We start from the raw sequence: 20703 nt of genomic DNA, 5'->3' as shown, positions 1-20703 counted from the left end.
CTGTATATATCCTCATTACTAACCTGTTCCCCTGCATATTGACTCAGTACCGTAATACCCTGTATATAGCCTCATTGCTAACCTGTTCCCTTGCACATTGACTCAGTACCGTAATACCCTGTATATAGCCTCATTACTAACCTGTTCCCCTTCACATTGACTCAGTACCGTAATCCCCTGTATATAGCTTCATTCCTAACCTGTACCCCTGCACATTGACTCAGTACCGTAATACCCTGTATATAGCCTCATTCCTTACCTGTACCCCTGCACATTGACTAAGTACCGTAATCCCCTGTATATAGCTTCATTCCTAACCTGTACCCCTGCACATTGACTCAGTACCGTAATACCCTGTATATAGCCTCATTCCTTACCTGTACCCCTGCACATTGACTCAGTACCATAACACCCTGTATATATCCTCATTACTAACTTGTTACCCTTCACATTGACTCAGTACCGTAATACCCTGTATATAGCCTCATTACTAACCTATTCCCCTGCACATTGACTCAGTACCGTAATACCCTGTATATAGCCTCATTCCTTACCTGTACCCCTGCACATTGACTCAGTACCGTAATACCCTGTATATAGCCTCATTCCTAACCTGTACCCCTGCACATTGACTCAGTACCGTAATACCCTGTATATATCCTCATTGCTAACCTGTTCCCCTGCACATTGACTCAGTACCGTAATACCCTGTATATAGCCTCATTCCTTACCTGTTCCCCTGCACATTGACTCAGTACCGTAATCCCCTGTATATAGCCTCATTCCTAACCTGTTCCCTGCACATTTACTCAGTACCGTAATACCCTGTATATAGCCTCATTCCTAACCTGTACCCCCGCATATTGACTCAGTACCGTAATACCCTGTATATAGCCTCATTCCTAACCTGTTCCCCTGCACATTGACTCAGTACCGTAATACCCTGTATATAGCCTCATTCCTTACCTGTACCCCTGCACATTGACTCAGTACCGTAATCCCCTGTATATAGCTTAATTCCTAACCTGTACCCCTGCACATTGACTCAGTACCGTAATACCCTGTATATAGCCTCATTCCTTACCTGTACCCCTGCACATTGACTCAGTACCATAACACCCTGTATATATCCTCATTACTAACTCGTTCCCCTTCACATTGACTCAGTACCGTAATACCCTGTATATAGCCTCATTACTAACCTATTCCCCTGCACATTGACTCAGTACCGTAATACCCTGTATATAGCCTCATTCCTTACCTGTACCCCTGCACATTGACTCAGTACCGTAATACCCTGTATATAGCCTCATTACTAACCTATTCCCCTGCACATTGACTCAGTACCGTAATACACTGCATATATCCTCATTCCTAACCTGTTCCCCTGCACATTGACTCAGTACCGTAATACCCTGTATATAGCCTCATTCCTAACCTGTTCCCCTGCACATTGACTCAGTACCGTAATACCCTGTATATAGCCTCATTCCTTACCTGTTCCCCTGCACATTGACTCAGTACCGTAATCCCCTGTATATAGCCTCATTCCTAACCTGTTCCCCTGCACATTTACTCAGTACCGTAATACCCTGTATATAGCCTCATTCCTAACCTGTACCCCCGCATATTGACTCAGTACCGTAATACCCTGTATATAGCCTCATTCCTAACCTGTTCCCCTGCACATTGACTCAGTACCGTAATACCCTGTATATAGCCTCATTCCTTACCTGTACCCCTGCACATTGACTCAGTACCGTAATCCCCTGTATATAGCTTCATTCCTAACCTGTACCCCTGCACATTGACTCAGTACCGTAATACCCTGTATATAGCCTCATTCCTTACCTGTACCCCTGCACATTGACTCAGTACCATAACACCCTGTATATATCCTCATTACTAACTCGTTCCCCTTCACATTGACTCAGTACCGTAATACCCTGTATATAGCCTCATTACTAACCTATTCCCCTGCACATTGACTCAGTACCGTAATACCCTGTATATAGCCTCATTCCTTACCTGTACCCCTGCACATTGACTCAGTACCGTAATACCCTGTATATAGCCTCATTACTAACCTATTCCCCTGCACATTGACTCAGTACCGTAATACACTGCATATATCCTCATTCCTAACCTGTTCCCCTGCACATTGACTCAGTACCGTAATACCCTGTATATAGCCTCATTCCTAACCTGTTCCCCTGCACATTGACTCAGTACCGTAATACCCTGTATATAGCCTCATTACTAACCTGTTCCCCTGCATATTGACTCAGTACCGTAATACCCTGTATATATCCTCATTACTAACCTGTTCCCCCGCACATTGACTCAGTACCGTAATCCCCTCTATATATCCTCATTGCTAACCTGTTCCCCTGCACATTGACTCAGTACCGTAATACCCTGTATATAGCCTCATTCCTAACCTGTACCCCCGCACATTGACTCAGTACCGTAATACCCTGTATATAGCCTCATTCCTAACCTGTACCCCCGCACATTGACTCAGTACCGTAATACCCTGTATATAGCCTCATTCCTAACCTGTTCCCCCGCACATTGACTCAGTACCGTAATACCCTGTATATAGCCTCATTCCTAACCTGTTCCCCTGCACATTGACTCAGTACCGTAATACCCTGTATATAGCCTCATTCCTTACCTGTTCCCCTGCACATTGACTCAGTACCGTAATACCCTGTATATAGCCTCATTCCTAACCTGTACCCCCGCACATTGACTCAGTACCGTAATACCCTGTATATAGCCTCATTCCTAACCTGTTCCCCTGCACATTGACTCAGTACCATAATACTCTGTATATAGCCTCATTCCTAACCTGTACCACCGCACATTGACTCAGTTCCGTAATACCCTGTATATAGCCTCATTCCTAACCTGTACCCCCGCACATTGACTCAGTACCGTAATACCCTGTATATATCCTCATTCCTAACCTGTACCCCCGCACATTGACTCTGTACCGTAATACCCTGTATATAGCCTCCACATTGACTCTGTACCGGTACCCCCTGTATATAGCCTCCACATTGACTCTGTACCGGTACCCCCTGTATATAGCCTCCACATTGACTCTGTACCGGTACCCCCTGTATATAGCCTCCACATTGACTCTGTACCGTAATACCCTGTATATAGCCTCCATATTGACTCTGTACCGTAATACCCTGTATATATCCTCGTTATTGTTATTTTATTGTTGCTATTTTATTTTGTACTTTAGTTTATTTAGTAAATATTTTCTTAACCACATTGTGTGTGAAGGGCTTTTATTCAGCATTTCACGGTAAGGTCTATTCCTGTTGTTTTCGGCGCATGTGGTGACAAATATAATTTCATTCGATCAGTCCCAAATGTAAATTGGCAAGGCCAATAATTCATAGCATTTCAAATAAATAATATAAAGTGATCAAATGACTTTTTAATCTAAACTTGAACTTGAATTAAAATGTTTGTCTGTCTCTACTCTGTCTGGGGCCCCCATGCCATTCATTCAGCAGATACCACCGTTCGTGGATTTAGTCCTCAAAATGGATCCATCCACGTCATCATTTCCCGTTCATGTTCTTGCGGACATTCATTACGGAAACCGTTTTTTAATAATTAACGAATCAGTAAGTCGGTATTTTCCAAAATGTCCAGAGTTCCAACTAGCTTGTGAATGCGGCTTGACTCGCTGCTCTGAGTTGTTTCCACCCCATCCAGGAGGTGGAGGCAACACGCCGTTCAGGATGGAGTCCGCCAACAAAACCTTTAACAGGTAGAAGAAGAAGAGAAGAGACTGTTTCCACCCCATCCAGGAGGTGGAGGCAACACGCCGTTCAGGATGGAGTCCGCCAACAAAACCTTTAACAGGTAGAAGAAGAAGAAGACAATCGGGGAGACGCAGAAACTTTCTTCTCAAAGAGAACTGATCTTTTGAAGCTTTCGAGGGAAGTCCGGAGGTCACCGGTGGATTATTGATTTACCCGGGAGAGAGCACATTATAATTCAAGGTTTTACCAGGGTGAAATAGAAGCTTTTTGATTTGCGGTTTTTATTCGCTAACTGTACATGAACTGAGCGCAGCTTCCGGGTGTAACTGTTTCGGGTTTGGGTCTTGTTCTCTCGACAGCCATTCTTCCTGTCTGTCCATGGTGGTTTAGAACAGAAATGGTTTTATTCGATACCATCGATAATCCTCATGAAGTGTTTTCAGAAGAATGAAGACATCCGGGTAACAAGGTGAGAATTCATGCTGAATTAAAAACTGTAGCCTTTGACAGTCTGCGATATCCATCTTTTATGTCGTCTAGTTGTTTAGTAAGTCTGGGTGAAAACCAACCCTCCCAGGTTTTAGGGTCAGATTGCCCTCTCCTCCACAACCCTCCCTGGTTTTAGGGTCAGATTGCCCTCTCCTCCACAACCCTCCAGGTTTTAGGGTCAGATTGCCCTCTCCTCCACAACCCTCCCTGGTTTTAGGGTCAGATTGCCCTCTCCTCCACAACCCTCCAGGTTTTAGGGTCAGATTGCCCTCTCCTCCACAACCCTCCCTGGTTTTAGGGTCAGATTGCCCTCTCCTCCACAACCCTCCCTGGTTTTAGGGTCAGATTGCCCTCTCCTCCACAACCCTCCAGGTTTTAGGGTCAGATTGCCCTCTCCTCCACAACCCTCCCTGGTTTTAGGGTCAGATTGCCCTCTCCTCCACAACCCTCCAGGTTTTAGGGTCAGATTGCCCTCTCCTCCACAACCCTCCCTGGTTTTAGGGTCAGATTGCCCTCTCCTCCACAACCCTCCCTGGTTTTAGGGTCAGATTGCCCTCTCCTCCACAACCCTCCAGGTTTTAGGGTCAGATTGCCCTCTCCTCCACAACCCTCCCAGGTTTTAGGGTCAGATTGCCCTCTCCTCCACAACCCTCCCAGGTTTTAGGGTCAGATTGCCCTCTCCTCCACAACCCTCCAGGTTTTAGGGTCAGATTGCCCTCTCCTCCACAACCCTCCCTGGTTTTAGGGTCAGATTGCCCTCTCCTCCACAACCCTCCCTGGTTTTAGGGTCAGATTGCCCTCTCCTCCACAAGCCACAGACCAGTTAACTGTTGTCATTGGCTGTGGGTCGGTTAAACTTTGTTGTCATTGGCTGCTGTGTTCCCCAACCAACACCTGCCCTGTAGGGTCATCCCCTGTCATGGTGTGTATTTTATTTTCCTCCTCTCCTCTCCTCTCCTCTCCTTACTGGGACCTGTCTAACCCTTTTCCTACTGTCTCCTCTCCTCTCCTCTCCTTACTGGGACCTGTCTAACCCTTTTCCTACTGTCTCCTCTCCTCTCCTTACTGGGACCTGTCTAACCCTTTTCCTACTGTCTCCTCTCCTCTCCTCTCCTCTCCTTACTGAGACCTGTCTAACCCTTTTCCTACTGTCTCCTCTCCTTACTGGGACCTGTCTAACCCTTTTCCTACTGTCTCCTCTCCTTACTGGGACCTGTCTAACCCTTTTCCTACTGTCTCCTCTCCTCTCCTCTCCTCTCCTCTCCTCTCCTCTCCTTACTGAGACCTGTCTAACCCTTTTCCTACTGTCTCCTCTCCTTACTGAGACCTGTCTAACCCTTTTCCTACTGTCTCTCTGTAGGGCCATGACTGTGAGCCTGGCCTATACAGAACCAGTCCAAAGTTTGGACACCCTACTCATTCAAGGGTTTTTCTTAATTTTTTACTATTTTCTACATTGTAGAATAATACTGAAGATATCAAAACTATGAAATAACACATATGGAATCATGTATTTAACTTTGGATTGGAGATGTTTGATGTGAGTCTGGAAGGAGAGTTTACAGTCTAACCAGACACCCAGGTATTTATAGTTGTCCACATATTCTAAGTCAGAGCCGTCCAGAGTAGTGATGTTGGGAGGGCGAGAGGGTGCAGTCAGCTGGGAGGGTACGGTCAGCTGGGAGGGTACAGTCAGCTGGGAGGGTGCAGTCAGCTGGGAGGGTACAGTCAGCTGGGAGGGTGCGGGCAGCTGGGAGGGTGCGGGCAGCTGGGAGGGTACAGTCAGCTGGGAGGGTGCGGTCAGCTGGGAGGGTACGGTCAGCTGGGAGGGTACAGTCAGCTGGGAGGGTACGGTCAGCTGGGAGGGTACAGTCAGCTGGGAGGGTACAGTCAGCTGGGAGGGTACAGTCAGCTGGGAGGGTGCGGTCAGCTTGGAGGGTGCGGTCAGCTGGGAGGGTGCAGTCAGCTGGGAGGGTACGGTCAGCTGGGAGGGTACAGTCAGCTGGGAGGGTACGGTCAGCTTGGAGGGTGCGGTCAGCGGGAGGGTGCGGTCAGCTGGGAGGGTACAGTCAGCTGGGAGGGTACAGTCAGCTGGGAGGGTACAGTCAGCTGGGAGGGTGCGGTCAGCTGGGAGGGTACGGTCAGCTGGGAGGGTGCGGTCAGCTGGGAGGGTGCGGGCAGCGGGAGGGTGCGGTCAGCTTGGAGGGTGCGGTCAGCGGGAGGGTGCGGTCAGCTGGGAGGGTACGGTCAGCTGGGAGGGTGCGGTCAGCTGGGAGGGTGCGGTCAGCTGGGAGGGTGCGGTCAGCTGGGAGGGTACGGTCAGCTGGGAGGGTGCGGTCAGCTGGGAGGGTACTGTCAGCTGGGAGGGTACAGTCAGCTGGGAGGGTACAGTCAGCTGGGAGGGTGCAGTCAGCTGGGAGGGTGCAGTCAGCTGGGAGGGTACAGTCAGCTGGGAGGGTACAGTCAGCTGGGAGGGTACAGTCAGCTGGGAGGGTGCAGTCAGCTGGGAGGGTGCAGTCAGCTGGGAGGGTACAGTCAGCTGGGAGGGTACAGTCAGCTGGGAGGGTACAGTCAGCTGGGAGGGTACAGTCAGCTGGGAGGGTACAGTCAGCTGGGAGGGTGCAGTCAGCTGGGAGGGTACAGTCAGCTGGGAGGGTGCAGTCAGCTGGGAGGGTGCAGTCAGCTGGGAGGGTACAGTCAGCTGGGAGGGTACAGTCAGCTGGGAGGGTGCAGTCAGCTGGGAGGGTACGGTCAGCTGGGAGGGTACGGTCAGCTGGGAGGGTGCGGTCAGCTGGGAGGGTGCGGGCAGCGGGAGGGTGCGGTCAGCTGGGAGGGTGCGGTCAGCTGGGAGGGTACGGTCAGCTGGGAGGGTACAGTCAGCTGGGAGGGTGCAGTCAGCTGGGAGGGTACAGTCAGCTGGGAGGGTGCGGTCAGCTGGGAGGGTGTCTTCATTCTTCTGAAAACACTTCAGTGAGGTGGGGTTCCCCAGGTTCCCTGGTCTCAGTGAGGTGGGGTTCCCTGGTCTCAGTGAGGTGGGGTTCCCCAGGTTCCCTGGTCTCAGTGAGGTGGGGTACCCTGGTCTCAGTGAGGTGGGGTTCCCCAGGTTCCCTGGTCTCAGTGAGGTGGGGTACCCTGGTCTCAGTGAGGTGGGGTTCCCAAGGTTCCCTGGTCTCAATGAGGTGGGGTTCCCTGGTCTCAGTGAGGTGGGGTTCCCTGGTCTCAGTGAGGTGGGGTTCCCTGGTCTCAGTGAGGTGGGGTTCCCTGGTCTCAGTGAGGTGGGGTTCCCCAGGTTCCCTGGTCTCAGTGAGGTGGGGTTCCCTGGTCTCAGTGAGGTGGGGTTCCCCAGGTTCCCTGGTCTCAGTGAGGTGGGGTTCCCTGGTCTCAGTGAGGTGGGGTACCCTGGTCTCAGTGAGGTGGGGTTCCCCAGGTTCCCTGGTCTCAGTGAGGTGGGGTTCCCTGGTCTCAGTGAGGTGGGGTACCCTGGTCTCAGTGAGGTGGGGTTCCCCAGGTTCCCTGGTCTCAGTGAGGTGGGGTACCCTGGTCTCAGTGAGGTGGGGTACCCTGGTCTCAGTGAGGTGGGGTACCCTGGTCTCAGTGAGGTGGGGTTCCCCAGGTTCCCTGGTCTCAGTGAGGTGGGGTACCCTGGTCTCAGTGAGGTGGGGTTCCCCAGGTTCCCTGGTCTCAGTGAGGTGGGGTTCCCTGGTCTCAGTGAGGTGGGGTTCCCCAGGTTCCCTGGTCTCAGTGAGGTGGGGTACCCTGGTCTCAGTGAGGTGGGGTTCCCTGGTCTCAGTGAGGTGGGGTACCCTGGTCTCAGTGAGGTGGGGTACCCTGGTCTCAGTGACGTGGGGTACCCTGGTCTCAGTGTGGTGGGGTACCCTGGTCCCAGTGAGGTGGGGTTCCCTGGTCTCAGTGAGGTGGGGTTCCCTGGTCTCAGTGAGGTGGGGTTCCCTGGTCTCAGTGAGGTGGGGTTCCCCAGGTTCCCTGGTCTCAGTGAGGTGGGGTTCCCTGGTCTCAGTGAGGTGGGGTTCCCCAGGTTCCCTGGTCTCAGTGAGGTGGGGTTCCCTGGTCTCAGTGAGGTGGGGTACCCTGGTCTCAGTGAGGTGGGGTTCCCCAGGTTCCCTGGTCTCAGTGAGGTGGGGTTCCCTGGTCTCAGTGAGGTGGGGTTCCCCAGGTTCCCTGGTCTCAGTGAGGTGGGGTACCCTGGTCTCAGTGAGGTGGGGTTCCCCAGGTTCCCTGGTCTCAGTGAGGTGGGGTTCCCCAGGTTCCCTGGTCTCAGTGAGGTGGGGTTCCCCAGGTTCCCTGGTCTCAGTGAGGTGGGGTTCCCCAGGTTCCCTGGTCTCAGTGAGGTGGGGTTCCCCAGGTTCCCTGGTCTCAGTGAGGTGGGGTACCCTGGTCTCAGTGAGGTGGGGTACCCTGGTCTCAGTGAGGTGGGGTACCCTGGTCTCAGTGAGGTGGGGTTCCCCAGGTTCCCTGGTCTCAGTGAGGTGGGGTTCCCCAGGTTCCCTGGTCTCAGTGAGGTGGGGTTCCCCAGGTTCCCTGGTCTCAGTGAGGTGGGGTTCCCCAGGTTCCCTGGTCTCAGTGAGGTGGGGTACCCTGGTCTCAGTGAGGTGGGGTTCCCCAGGTTCCCTGGTCTCAGTGAGGTGGGGTTCCCCAGGTTCCCTGGTCTCAGTGAGGTGGGGTTCCCCAGGTTCCCTGGTCTCAGTGAGGTGGGGTTCCCCAGGTTCCCTGGTCTCAGTGAGGTGGGGTTCCCTGGTCTCAGTGAGGTGGGGTTCCCTGGTCTCAGTGAGGTGGGGTTCCCTGGTCTCAGTGAGGTGGGGTTCCCCAGGTTCCCTGGTCTCAGTGAGGTGGGGTTCCCCAGGTTCCCTGGTCTCAGTGAGGTGGGGTTCCCCAGGTTCCCTGGTCTCAGTGAGGTGGGGTTCCCCAGGTTCCCTGGTCTCAGTGAGGTGTGGTTCCCCAGGTTCCCTGGTCTCAGTGAGGTGGGGTTCCCCAGGTTCCCTGGTCTCAGTGAGGTGGGGTTCCCCAGGTACCCTGGTCTCAGTGAGGTGGGGGTTCCCCAGGTTCCCTGGTCTCAGTGAGGTGGGGTACCCTGGTCTCAGTGAGGTGGGGTTCCCCAGGTTCCCTGGTCTCAGTGAGGTGGGGTTCCCCAGGTTCCCTGGTCTCAGTGAGGTGGGGTTCCCCAGGTTCCCTGGTCTCAGTGAGGTGGGGTTCCCCAGGTACCCTGGTCTCAGTGAGGTGGGGTTCCCTGGTCTCAGTGAGGTGGGGTTCCCCAGGTTCCCTGGTCTCAGTGAGGTGGGGTTCCCCAGGTTCCCTGGTCTCAGTGAGGTGGGGTTCCCCAGGTACCCTGGTCTCAGTGAGGTGGGGTACCCTGGTCTCAGTGAGGTGGGGTTCCCCAGGTTCCCTGGTCTCAGTGAGGTGGGGTTCCCCAGGTTCCCTGGTCTCAGTGAGGTGGGGTTCCCCAGGTTCCCTGGTCTCAGTGAGGTGGGGTTCCCTGGTCTCAGTGAGGTGGGGTTCCCCAGGTTCCCTGGTCTCAGTGAGGTGGGGTTCCCCAGGTTCCCTGGTCTCAGTGAGGTGGGGTTCCCCAGGTTCCCTGGTCTCAGTGAGGTGGGGTTCCCCAGGTTCCCTGGTCTCAGTGAGGTGGGGTTCCCCAGGTACCCTGGTCTCAGTGAGGTGGGGTACCCTGGTCTCAGTGAGGTGGGGTTCCCCAGGTTCCCTGGTCTCAGTGAGGTGGGGTTCCCCAGGTACCCTGGTCTCAGTGAGGTGGGGTTCCCCAGGTACCCTGGTCTCAGTGAGGTGGGGTACCCTGGTCTCAGTGAGGTGGGGTACCCTGGTCTCAGTGAGGTGGGGTTCCCTGGTCTCAGTGAGGTGGGGTTCCCCAGGTTCCCTGGTCTCAGTGAGGTGGGGTTCCCCAGGTTCCCTGGTCTCAGTGAGGTGGGGTTCCCCAGGTACCCTGGTCTCAGTGAGGTGGGGTTCCCTGGTCTCAGTGAGGTGGGGTTCCCTGGTCTCAGTGAGGTGGGGTTCCCTGGTCTTAGTGAGTTGGGGTTCCCTGGTCTCAGTGAGGTGGGGTTCCCCAGGTTCCCTGGTCTCAGTGAGGTGGGGTTCCCCAGGTTCCCTGGTCTCAGTGGGGTTCCCCAGGTTCCCTGGTCTCAGTGGGGTTCCCCAGGTTCCCTGGTCTCAGTGAGGTGGGGTTCCCCAGGTTCCCTGGTCTCAGTGAGGTGGGGTTCCCCAGGTTCCCTGGTCTCAGTGAGGTGGGGTACCCTGGTCTCAGTGAGGTGGGGTTCCCCAGGTTCCCTGGTCTCAGTGAGGTGGGGTTCCCCAGGTTCCCTGGTCTCAGTGAGGTGGGGTTCCCCAGGTTCCCTGGTCTCAGTGAGGTGGGGTTCCCCAGGTTCCCTGGTCTCAGTGAGGTGGGGTTCCCCAGGTACCCTGGTCTCAGTGAGGTGGGGTACCCTGGTCTCAGTGAGGTGGGGTTCCCCAGGTTCCCTGGTCTCAGTGAGGTGGGGTTCCCCAGGTACCCTGGTCTCAGTGAGGTGGGGTTCCCCAGGTACCCTGGTCTCAGTGAGGTGGGGTACCCTGGTCTCAGTGAGGTGGGGTTCCCTGGTCTCAGTGAGGTGGGGTTCCCCAGGTTCCCTGGTCTCAGTGAGGTGGGGTTCCCCAGGTTCCCTGGTCTCAGTGAGGTGGGGTTCCCCAGGTACCCTGGTCTCAGTGAGGTGGGGTACCCTGGTCTCAGTGAGGTGGGGTTCCCCAGGTTCCCTGGTCTCAGTGAGGTGGGGTTCCCCAGGTACCCTGGTCTCAGTGAGGTGGGGTTCCCCAGGTACCCTGGTCTCAGTGAGGTGGGGTACCCTGGTCTCAGTGAGGTGGGGTTCCCCAGGTTCCCTGGTCTCAGTGAGGTGGGGTTCCCCAGGTTCCCTGGTCTCAGTGAGGTGGGGTTCCCCAGGTTCCCTGGTCTCAGTGAGGTGGGTGGACTGGCTCTAGGAAGTAGGCTACTAGTCATCTGTTCTTGTTTAAATGAATGACTTGACTCAGTTGTCCCTTCCCTAATGTACACTGAACAAAAATATAAACACAACATGGAAAATATTGGTCACATGTTTCATGAGCTGAAATAAAAGATCCCAGAAATGTTTCAAACGCTCAAAAAGCTGATTTGTGAACATATTTGTTTACATCCCCTGTTAGTGAGATTTTTTCCTTTACCAAAATAATCCATCCACCTGACAGGTGTGTGATATCAAGAAGCTGATTGTTTAATCAGTTGTTTAATATGATCTTTACATAGGTGCACCTTGTGCTGGGGACAATAAAAGGCCCCTCTAAAATATGCAGTTTTGTCACAACACAATGCCAAGTTTTAAGGGAGCGTGTAATTGGCATGCTGACTGCAGAGCGCCCCGTGGTGGTGGGGTTATGGTGCGGGGCAGGTATAAGCTACGGACAACGAACACAAATGCATTTTATTGATTCACATTTCCAGAGATACCGTGATGAGATCCTGAGGCCCATTGTCGTGCCATTCATCTACTACCATCACCTCATGTTTCAGCATGATAATGCACACGGCCCGATGTCACAAGGATCTGTACACAATTCCTGGAAGCTGAATATGTCCCAGTTCTTGAATAGACTTAATCATTCTAGGGACGCCGCTGACACTAACTTAACACACGCGTGGAAAAGTGCTGTTAGAAAAAAAAACTCTCCTTTAGCCTTTCTATGAACTCTCGCCACAATTTCCCCGTGGCTTCTGCGTGAGTAACCATCTGATTCAGAGGAATAGAGTGTTCTCCTCTTGAGGGTTTAGGATCGCTGCAGTGTCTCCATGGTAACCGGGTTTTAGTTCTACTGCGTGACCCCGGTACTGTAGCCTCTCCGCTGGTGACATCAGCGGACTCTGATCGTCCCTAGCGACCGGACACCACCCCAACGGTCGCTGCGCTGAGACACCAAACAAAAGCCATTTTATTTCAAACTTTTAACAAACCATACAACTCAATGCTCAAGGACTACTTTTTTTAACAATTTACACATTTTACTAAAACACATTTTACTAGAATACATTTTACTAGAATACATTTTACTAGAACACATTTTACTAGAACACATTTTACTAGAATACATTTTACTAGAATACATTTTACTAGAATACATTTTACTAGAATACATTTTACTAGAATACATTTTACTAGAATACATTTTACTAGAATACATTTTACTAGAATACATTTTACTAGAATACATTTTACTTGAAGAACTGTGTAGATTCAAAGTTTTGATAACATGATTTCAGTCCATGTTTTCTAAAAACCCTGTTAAATATTTGCTCTGAATTAAGATTCATTTAAAGATGTCTGCAGAAGAAATGGGGTGTCAGCCATGACACCTTGACTTGAACTACAGCAGGTGAAGTGGATTTCCACCCGGTTACTGAATTACAACATGGGTGCCTGATCTGTAGAACACAGAAACGCATAATGATGGATATGAATGTCATTCTCTTCATGATGATGTTTCCTCAATAGGTACAAAGGTAGAAATATACAATATCCTTATTTTGCATATTTGGGTATTATTCTACACGCTGGCTTATTTTAATGCGCTCGGCCCCCAAACAAAACCACATTTGGTTGGTCTAAACCGGACCAAATCTGATCCAATCGTAGACATCTATGTTTCACAAGTTCAGCGGAGTTCAGTTCAGCGCAGTGCAGCGGAGTTCAGCGCAGCGCAGCTCAGTTCAGCGCAGCGCAGCTCAGTTCAGCGCAGCGCAGCTCAGTTCAGCGCAGCGCAGCGGAGTTCAGCGCAGTGCAGCGGAGTTCAGCGCAGTGGAGTTCAGCGCAGTGCAGTGGAGTTCAGCGCAGTAGAGCGGAGTTCAGCGCAGTGGAGTTAAGCGCAGTTCAGCGCAGCGAAGCGGAGTTCAGCGCAGCCAGTGGTCGGAACGGGTCATTGATGAAAGAGGACAAAGGAGGCTGATGAATTGTGCACAGCAACAGACGGGCTGCAGTTAGTCCACTGACAGTCCAGTACAACATTGGTGCCCAAACACCCATAAAAGAACGCTCAACTTGTCGTACGTTGAAACGATTGGAGAAAACCACGTGTAGATGAATCCATCATGTCGCAGGCTGGTGGTGGTGTGGGGGGGTGTTTTCATGGCAGCCCCTTGATTTAAAGTGGAGCAACGTGGCCTCCCGAGTAGTGCAGCGGTCTAAGGCATCGCAGCGCTTGAGGCGTCACTACAGACCCTGGTTCGATTCCAGGCTGTGTCACAAGTCCGATTAGGGCGGCGCACAATTGGCCCAGCGTCCTCTGTGTTTGGGGAGGGTTTGGCCGTGAAGGGGGGGGGTTTCCTTGGCTCATCGCACTCTAGCGACTCTTTGTGGTGGGCCGGGCGTCTGCAGGCTGACCTCGGTCGTCAGTTGAACAGCGTTTCCTCTGATACTTGGGTGCGGCTGTGTTCCGGGTTAAGCTGGCGGGTGTTAAGAAGCGCGGTTAGGAGGGTCATGTTTAGGAGGGTCACGTGACTCGACCGTCGCCTCTCCCGAGCGCGTTGCGGAGTTGTAGCGATGAGACGAGACCGTATAAGCCTCTGCGCTAGGGTCAATTCAGGAAGTGATTTGAATTTAAACTTCATAAATTGACTTTTCAGTTTATTGAAAAGTCATTGAAAAAATATGGTGCTTTTTATTTTTTTTTTTTTCAAATATTACATTTTTTGAATTTCTGTTAACCTTCCTGAAATGACTCTAGGATGAAGATAACTTGTCCTAAGCTGGGTATGTTTCCATGGGGAAGCTTTCAAAAATAAACCAATTCATGGGACTATGTGCCGTAGCTAACTAGCATCTCTTGTCTTCAACTCTGCTCTGCATGGCTTCATATGGGGAGGAAAAACACAAAGTGTTTGATAACGTCATCAGTGTCCCAGTGTAATGGAAAGAACAGCTCTAATCTACAGATGGCCTGTTAGCTTCATCTCAGGGAAAGATGTTCCTACTCAGCTAGAGAGACGATAGACAGCAGGGTTCTACCAGGGTTCTATCAGGGGGAAAGATGTTCCTACTCAGCTAGAGAGACGATAGACAGCAGGGTTCTACCAGGGTTCTAGCAGGGTTCTACCAGGGTTCTACCAGGGAAAGATGTTCCTACTCAGCCAGAGAGACGATAGACAGCAGGGTTCTACCAGGGTTCTATCAGGGTTCTACCAGGGTTCTATCAGGGGGGAAGATGTTCCTACTCAGCTAGAGAGACGATAGACAGCAGGGTTATACCAGGGTTCTACCAGGGTTCTACCAGGGGGAAAGATGTTCCTACTCAGCCAGAGAGATGATAGACAGCAGGGTTCTACCAGGGTTCTATCAGGGTTCTATCAGGGGGAAAGATGTTCCTACTCAGCCAGAGAGACGGTAGACAGCAGGGTTCTACCAGGGTTCTACCAGGGGGAAAGATGTTCCTACTCAGCCAGAGAGATGATAGACAGCAGGGTTCTACCAGGGTTCTACCATGGTTCTCAGATCAGTCTTCTACTGTATCTGATTGCCTGGATTTCGTCTGCCTCCGTCTGCATGGTTACTGTGAATGTGTCTGTGATGATCTGCTAGTTTCCTTTGTTCTGCTGTCTGCCTCTTGACAGATGTGTTTTACTCCAGTCTGAGTTTTATGTTTTCCTATGAACACTGCGAGATGAGGAACTATTGGTCCGTACAACTGAATTGGTTAGCTAATATTTAGACTTGTAATATAGTATTAAACACTGTGTACAAAACATTAGGAACATCACATGTTCAGTCTGGATTCACTAGGTCAGTCAGTCTATGTCATTTGAAAGAGCAGGTGTTCCTAATGTTTTGGACATTTAGTTTATTAGAGATTGAAACTATTTCGTCTCCAGTCTCTAATGCAGTAGTCAGTCTCTAATGCAGTAGTCAGTCTCTAATGCAGTAGTCGGTCTAATGCAGTAGTTAGTCTCTAATGCAGTAGTCGGTCTCTAATGCAGTAGTCGGTCTCTAATGCAGTAGTCGGTCTCTAATGCAGTAGTCGGTCTCTAATGCAGTAGTCGGTCTCTAATGCAGTAGTTGGTCTCCAGGCTCTAATGCAGTAGTTGGTCTCCAGTCTCTAATGCAGTAGTCGGTCTCTAATGCAGTAGTCGGCCTCTAATGCAGTAGTCAGCCTCTAATGCAGTAGTTAGTCTCTAATGCAGTAGTTGGTCTCCAGGCTCTAATGCAGTAGTTGGCCTCTAATGCAGTAGTCGGTCTCTAATGCAGTAGTCAGCCTCTAATGCAGTAGTTAGTCTCTAATGCAGTAGTCGGGCTCTAATGCAGTAGTCGGGCTCTAAAGCAGGAGTCGGTCTCCAGGCTCTAATGCAGTAGTTAGTCTCCAGGCTCTAATGCAGTAGTTAGTCTCCAGTCTCTAATGCAGTAGTCGGTCTCTAATGCAGTAGTTAGTCTCCAGTCTCTAATGCAGTAGTCGGTCTCCAGTCTCTAATGCAGTAGTTGGTCTCTAATGCAGTAGTCGGTCTCTAATGCAGTAGTCGGTCTCCAGGCTCTAATGCAGTAGTTAGTCTCTAATGCAGTAGTTAGCCTCTAATGCAGTAGTCGGTCTCCAGTCTCTAATGCAGTAGTTAGTCTCTAATGCAGTAGTTAGTCTCCAGTCTCTAATGCAGTAGTCGGTCTCTGATGCAGTAGTCGGTCTCTGATGCAGTAGTCGGTCTCTGATGCAGTAGTCGGTCTCCAGGCTCTAATGCAGTAGTTAGTCTCTAATGCAGTAGTCGGACTCTAATGCAGTAGTTGGTCTCCAGGCTCTAATGCAGTAGTTAGTCTCTAATGCATTAGTCAGTCTCTAATGCATTAGTTAGTCTCTAATGCAGTAGTTAGTCTCTAATGCAGTAGTTAGTCTCTAATGCAGTAGTTAGTCTCTTATGCAGTAGTTAGTCTCTAATGCAGTAGTCAGTCTCTAATGCAGTAGTCAGTCTCTAATGCAGTAGTCAGTCTCTAATGCAGTAGTTAGTCTCTAATGCAGTAGTTAGTCTCTAATGCAGTAGTCAGTCTCTAATGCAGTAGTCAGTCTCTAATGCAGTAGTCAGTCTCTAATGCAGTAGTCAGTCTCTAATGCAGTAGTCGGTCTCTAATGCAGTAGTCGGTCTCCAGGCTCTAATGCAGTAGTCAGTCTCCAGGCTCTAATGCAGTAGTCAGTCTCCAGGCTCTAATGCAGTAGTTAGTCTCCAGTCTCTAATGCAGTAGTCGGTCTCTAATGCAGTAGTTAGTCTCCAGTCTCTAATGCAGTAGTCGGTCTCCAGTCTCTAATGCAGTAGTTGGTCTCTAATGCAGTAGTCGGTCTCTAATGCAGTAGTCGGTCTCCAGGCTCTAATGCAGTAGTTAGTCTCTAATGCAGTAGTTAGTCTCTAATGCAGTAGTCGGTCTCCAGTCTCTAATGCAGTAGTTAGTCTCTAATGCAGTAGTTAGTCTCCAGTCTCTAATGCAGTAGTCGGTCTCTGATGCAGTAGTCGGTCTCTGATGCAGTAGTCGGTCTCTGATGCAGTAGTCGGCCTCTGATGCAGTAGTCGGTCTCCAGGCTCTAATGCAGTAGTTAGTCTCTAATGCAGTAGTCGGACTCTAATGCAGTAGTTGGTCTCCAGGCTCTAATGCAGTAGTTAGTCTCTAATGCATTAGTCAGTCTCTAATGCATTAGTTAGTCTCTAATGCAGTAGTTAGTCTCCAGGCTCTAATGCAGTAGTTAGTCTCCAGTCTCTAATGCAGTAGTCGGTCTCTAATGCAGTAGTTAGTCTCCAGTCTCTAATGCAGTAGTCGGTCTCCAGTCTCTAATGCAGTAGTTGGTCTCTAATGCAGTAGTCGGTCTCTAATGCAGTAGTCGGTCTCCAGGCTCTAATGCAGTAGTTAGTCTCTAATGCAGTAGTTAGCCTCTAATGCAGTAGTCGGTCTCCAGTCTCTAATGCAGTAGTTAGTCTCTAATGCAGTAGTTAGTCTCCAGTCTCTAATGCAGTAGTCGGTCTCTGATGCAGTAGTCGGTCTCTGATGCAGTAGTCGGTCTCTGATGCAGTAGTCGGTCTCCAGGCTCTAATGCAGTAGTTAGTCTCTAATGCAGTAGTCGGACTCTAATGCAGTAGTTGGTCTCCAGGCTCTAATGCAGTAGTTAGTCTCTAATGCATTAGTCAGTCTCTAATGCATTAGTTAGTCTCTAATGCAGTAGTTAGTCTCTAATGCAGTAGTTAGTCTCTAATGCAGTAGTTAGTCTCTTATGCAGTAGTCAGTCTCTAATGCAGTAGTCAGTCTCTAATGCAGTAGTCAGTCTCTAATGCAGTAGTCAGTCTCTAATGCAGTAGTTAGTCTCTAATGCAGTAGTTAGTCTCTAATGCAGTAGTTAGTCTCTAATGCAGTAGTCAGTCTCTAATGCAGTAGTCAGTCTCTAATGCAGTAGTCAGTCTCTAATGCAGTAGTCAGTCTCTAATGCAGTAGTCGGTCTCTAATGCAGTAGTCGGTCTCCAGGCTCTAATGCAGTAGTCAGTCTCCAGGCTCTAATGCAGTAGTCAGTCTCCAGGCTCTAATGCAGTAGTTAGTCTCCAGTCTCTAATGCAGTAGTCGGTCTCTAATGCAGTAGTTAGTCTCCAGTCTCTAATGCAGTAGTCGGTCTCCAGTCTCTAATGCAGTAGTTGGTCTCTAATGCAGTAGTCGGTCTCTAATGCAGTAGTCGGTCTCCAGGCTCTAATGCAGTAGTTAGTCTCTAATGCAGTAGTTAGTCTCTAATGCAGTAGTCGGTCTCCAGTCTCTAATGCAGTAGTTAGTCTCTAATGCAGTAGTTAGTCTCCAGTCTCTAATGCAGTAGTCGGTCTCTGATGCAGTAGTCGGTCTCTGATGCAGTAGTCGGTCTCTGATGCAGTAGTCGGTCTCTGATGCAGTAGTCGGTCTCCAGGCTCTAATGCAGTAGTTAGTCTCTAATGCAGTAGTCGGACTCTAATGCAGTAGTTGGTCTCCAGGCTCTAATGCAGTAGTTAGTCTCTAATGCATTAGTCAGTCTCTAATGCATTAGTTAGTCTCTAATGCAGTAGTTAGTCTCTTATGCAGTAGTCAGTCTCTAATGCAGTAGTCAGTCTCTAATGCAGTAGTCAGTCTCTAATGCAGTAGTTAGTCTCTAATGCAGTAGTTAGTCTCTAATGCAGTAGTTAGTCTCTAATGCAGTAGTTAGTCTCTAATGCAGTAGTTAGTCTCTAATGCAGTAGTTAGTCTCTAATGCAGTAGTCGGTCTCTAATGCAGTAGTCGGTCTCTAATGCAGTAGTCGGTCTCCAGGCTCTAATGCAGTAGTTAGTCTCTAATGCAGTAGTCGGTCTCTAATGCAGTAGTCGGTCTCCAGGCTCTAATGCAGTAGTTAGTCTCTAATGCAGTAGTCAGTCTCTAATGCAGTAGTTGGTCTCCAGCTCTTCAGTAATGCCATCTGTATGTAATGTCTTAAACCCAAAACACTGGCATCACTGCTGGCACTGCCAACAGAGCCCTGGTTCTATTGATTAGCCTATAACTCTTTGTCTCTGTCTGTCTCTCTCTGTCTCTGTGTCTGTGTCTGTCTCTGTCTGGGTCTGTCTGGGTCTGTCTGTCTGTCTGTCTGTCTGTCTGTTTGTTGACGTGTGTTGTAGGCTGCATAATTGGAGAATGGAATCTGAGTGTTCTGGAGTTGTGACAAACATGTTAAACTTTTAATCAGAAGAGATGTTGTCTAGTCTCTGGAGGAGAGGAGGGTAGAGATGTTGTCTAGTCTCTGGAGGAGAGGAGGGTAGAGATGTTGTCTAATCTCTGGAGGAGAGGAGAGGAGAGATGTTGTCTAGTCTCTGGAGGAGAGGAGAGATGTTGTCTAGTCTCTGGAGGAGAGGAGAGGAGAGATGTTGTCTAGTCTCTGGAGGAGAGGAGAGGCGTTGTCTAGGCTCTGGAGGAGAGGAGAGGCGTTGTCTAGGCTCTGGAGGAGAGGAGAGGCGTTGTCTAGGCTCTGGAGGAGAGGAGAGGCGTTGTCTAGGCTCTGGAGGAGAGGAGAGGCGTTGTCTAGTCTCTGGAGGAGAGGAGGGTAGAGATGTTGTCTTGGCTCTGGAGGAGAGGAAGGAGGAGAGGAGAGATGTTGTCTCTGGAGGAGAGGAGAGATGTTGTCTCTGGAGGAGAGGAGAGATGTTGTCTCTGGAGGAGAGGAGAGATGTTGTCTCTGGAGGAGAGGAGAGATGTCTCTGGAGGAGAGATGTTGTCTCTGGAGGAGAGGAGAGATGTTGTCTAGTCTCTGGAGGAGAGGAGAGATGTTGTCTAGTCTCTGGAGGAGAGGAGAGATGTTGTCAAGTCTCTGGAGGAGAGGAGAGGAGAGATGTTGTCTAGTCTCTGGAGGAGAGGAGAGATGTTGTCTAGTCTCTGGAGGAGAGGAGAGATGTTGTCTAGTCTCTGGAGGAGAGGAGAGATGTTGTCTTGGCTCTGGAGGAGAGGAGAGATGTTGTCTCTGGAGGAGAGGAGAGATGTTGTCTCTGGAGGAGAGGAGAGATGTTGTCTCTGGAGGAGAGGAGAGGAGAGATGTTGTCTCTGGAGGAGAGGAGGGGAGAGATGTTGTCTCTGGAGGAGAGGAGGGGAGAGATGTTGTCTCTGGAGGAGAGGAGGGGAGAGATGTTGTCTAGTCTCTGGAGGAGAGGAGGGTAGAGATGTTGTCTAGTCTCTGGAGGAGAGGAGGGTAGAGATGTTGTCTTGGCTCTGGAGGAGAGGAGAGAGGAGAGGAGAGATGTTGTCTAGTCTCTGGAGGAGAGGAGAGATGTTGTCTAGTCTCTGGAGGAGAGGAGGGTAGAGATGTTGTCTAGTCTCTGGAGGAGAGGAGGGAGGAGAGGAGAGATGTTGTCTAGTCTCTGGAGGAGAGGAGAGATGTTGTCTCTGGAGGAGAGGAGGGTAGAGATGTTGTCTTGGCTCTGGAGGAGAGGAGAGATGTTGTCTAGTCTCTGGAGGAGAGGAGAGATGTTGTCTAGTCTCTGGAGGAGAGGAGAGATGTTGTCTAGTCTCTGGAGGAGAGGAGGGTAGAGATGTTGTCTAGTCTCTGGAGGAGAGGAGGGAGGAGAGGAGAGATGTTGTCTAGTCTCTGGAGGAGAGGAGAGATGTTGTCTAGGCTCTGGAGGAGAGGAGAGATGTCTAGGCTCTGGAGGAGAGGAGAGGAGAGATGTTGTCTAGGCTCTGGAGGAGAGATGTTGTCTAGTCTCTGGAGGAGAGGAGAGATGTTGTCTAGTCTCTGGAGGAGAGGAGAGATGTTGTCTAGGCTCTGGAGGAGAGGAGAGATGTTGTCTAGGCTCTGGAGGAGAGGAGAGATGTCTAGGCTCTGGAGGAGAGGAGAGGAGAGATGTTGTCTAGGCTCTGGAGGAGAGGAGAGGAGAGATGTTGTCTAGGCTCTGGAGGAGAGGAGAGATGTTGTCTA

General features: G+C 50.6%; 1 protein-coding gene across 3 annotated transcripts in view; it reads left to right on the top strand.

Moving 5' to 3' along the window:
• The first annotated feature begins 3886 nt into the window (after positions 1-3886).
• The window catches only part of map3k22 (mitogen-activated protein kinase kinase kinase 22), an 81720-nt gene continuing 64903 nt past the window's right edge, over positions 3887-20703 (top strand). For 2 of the 3 annotated variants that reach the window (XM_045710744.1, XM_045710745.1), the window contains exon 1: positions 3887-4260. The gene's annotated coding sequence lies outside the window, so the exon portion shown is untranslated. The remainder of the gene's footprint in view (positions 4261-20703) is intronic. The other variant, XM_045710743.1, reaches the window with a different exon arrangement.

The sequence above is a fragment of the Salmo salar genome, chromosome ssa29, assembly GCF_905237065.1.
Source record: "Salmo salar chromosome ssa29, Ssal_v3.1, whole genome shotgun sequence".
In the NCBI taxonomy this organism is placed as follows: domain Eukaryota; kingdom Metazoa; phylum Chordata; class Actinopteri; order Salmoniformes; family Salmonidae; genus Salmo; species Salmo salar.
The sequence above is the reverse complement of the archived record's forward strand: the minus strand, read 5'-3'. Positions and strand labels throughout refer to the sequence as shown.